This window comes from Portunus trituberculatus, chromosome 29 (assembly GCF_017591435.1).
Source record: "Portunus trituberculatus isolate SZX2019 chromosome 29, ASM1759143v1, whole genome shotgun sequence".
NCBI lineage: Eukaryota > Metazoa > Arthropoda > Malacostraca > Decapoda > Portunidae > Portunus > Portunus trituberculatus.
The window spans coordinates 835,185-837,684 of record NC_059283.1 but is presented as its reverse complement, the minus strand read 5'-3'; the positions used below and the strand labels follow the sequence as shown (position 1 = coordinate 837,684).

Genomic DNA, 2,500 nt, shown 5'->3' with positions numbered 1-2,500 from the left:
ATTAAGTGGCTTCTGATTGGTGGATTATTTGTAGGACGGTAGATTCTCGCGCTCTCATTGGTGCTTGGTTTGTGTATTTCTGTAGGTGAAAGAAGTGAGGAAAAGAGGAATACGAAGAACAAATAAAAGGGGAAAGAAAAATTATGGTTAGGTTAGGTCAGGTCAGGTTAGGTTAGGTCGAGGTGGGTATTGGTTAGGTTAGGTTAGGTTAGGTTAGGTTAGGTTAGGTCGAGGTGGGTATTGGTTAGGTTACAGAGAGAAAAAGGAGGGTGGTTTGTATTTCTGTAGGTGTTAGTGGAGTTGTATAAGGTTTGGTTTGGTTAGGTTAGGTCAAGTCGAGAGAAAGGAGAACATTAAAAAGAAGAGAAGGAAAAAAAATAAAAGGAAAACTGATGAGAGAGAGAGAGAGAGAGAGATGATGTAATACAGTATGGGCCTTGGATATGACAGTATGCTAAGTATGAGAAAGACAATATTAGGATAGTTTAAGTTACAACTGTGGCTTGTAATGTACCGTGATGTGTGGTGATGTACAGTCAAGGGCTTTGATTGAAGATGCTACAGTTGCTAGGTGTGATAAAGACAGTGTTTGGATACAGCTGTGGCTTGTAATTGTAATGTATGGTGATATATAGTGATGTACAGTAAAAGGATTAAGATATTACAGTATGCTTGGCTTGATAAAGATAATATTAGTATACTTTAAATTACAATTGTGTTAGGAACTGATTAGCTCATTATCTTATTGGTATATTTACTTTATTTATTTATTTATTTTACAGAGAACAGGTAGTTGGCCACTTTCCTTAATCTATCTTGCCATGGTTCTCGCCTTTAAAGTTCAATTTTTACCGACAAATATAGTTTTCTTAGTCATTATTATTTCATTAGTGTCTTTTTCCGCTGTGACTTAAGGCTGCAGGTATTGTGACAAGGCATTCAGATTTACACATGCTTTCAAATAGGTGTTGAATTTATGGGCAGCAGGAGAGAGAGAGAGAGTAAATATATAGAGCGTCTTTAACATTGCGTGCTGGTGTTTAAAAGTCACTCATAAACGTAGCATTTTCATTTTCTTTCATGTTTATATGTGTTTGGTGAGAAAAAAGTTGTATATTAAATGTTTCCAAATGTTTACTAATTAATGTTGCGTGTAAATTTCTTGCGAGTTTTTAAGCAATCAAGAATGAGTTACGTGTGTGAAAGGAAAAAAGGGGAGTAACACACACACACACACACACACACACACACACTTACCCAATATTTGCTTATTCTATATTTGCAAGTGTGAAAGGAAAAGGATGTAACACACACACACACACACACACACACACACACACACACACACACACACACACACACACACACACACACACACACTTACCCAACATTTACACAGTATCATTCTATATCTGTAAATTTCCCAAACACGTGACGCCATCTCGCCAGAATAGATGCAGAGTAAACACACCAAACATTAACAAACAGGAGGGAACTTTCTTACTGAACTCCTGAAGGTGAAGGCGAAGCAAGCAAACATAAGTAGGGTCAATAAACACTGCACGTTGACCTGTTCATTTACTCGTTACTCATATTACTCAAATACTGATGCTTTCCTTCGTGTCAGTAAAGGAATGCACGAAAGAAAACGTGACTTTTTACCTTATCATGCGTGTGTTTGTGCTTCTTTTTAGCCATTATCAAGACATTTGCTCCCTAATTTTGGTTAATACTTTTCTATCTTCTAGAGCACCAACACCTGTAGACTTGTTTTTTTTTTTTTTTCTATGTATATCTTTTTTTCCCCTTGGTTGTTCCTCTCTCCTACTTGAAAATGAAAATAGAAAAAGATTTATTTCACCATTATTACCAGTTTTTATTAAGGTAAGGTAAATATGAGCCTCAGTATTGCATTATTTCAATACAACACAATATGCAACAATAAAAAACAAAGGAAAACAAACTAAAAAATGAAAAAAAAAAGTGTGTGTGTGTGTGTGTGTGTGTGTGTGTGTGTGTGTGTGTGTGTGTTCGTGTTCGTGTTCCCAAGGTTACAAATGTTGAAAATCATGCGCTGTTTTGTTAAATGATAAGGATGTTTTGCAGCATTGGGTCAGGACGTGATGTAAACTTTGTGGTTGTGAATGTTATTGATTCATTTTAATGGTGAATATATTGTTTTATTTTACTTACATTTGTGTGTGTGGTGTTCCCTAATTGTATATAACTTGGTGATTACTAGTGGTTAAGTTAATAGTGTATTTGTTTCTTTACTTGTATTTGTGTGTTAGTGTTCCTTAATTGTATATAACTTGGTGATTGGTGGTCGTTAAGTTATTAATGTATTTTGCTTATTAATTGGAATACGATCAAGGTTTATTTTATGATTAGTGTTATTATTTATTATTTATTCTAGAGTTACTGTTTTTTTCTTTTATATTACCATCATCATTGCTATTATCACCACCATTATTGATTTCATGTCAGCAACTATTATTAT

At 34.7% G+C, this 2,500-nt stretch overlaps 1 protein-coding gene across 9 annotated transcripts in view; it reads left to right on the top strand.

The window, feature by feature from the left end:
* LOC123510633 (heterogeneous nuclear ribonucleoprotein L-like) overlaps positions 1–2,500 on the top strand; it is a 212,584-nt gene that overhangs the window by 22,429 nt on the left and 187,655 nt on the right. The window lies entirely within an intron of this gene.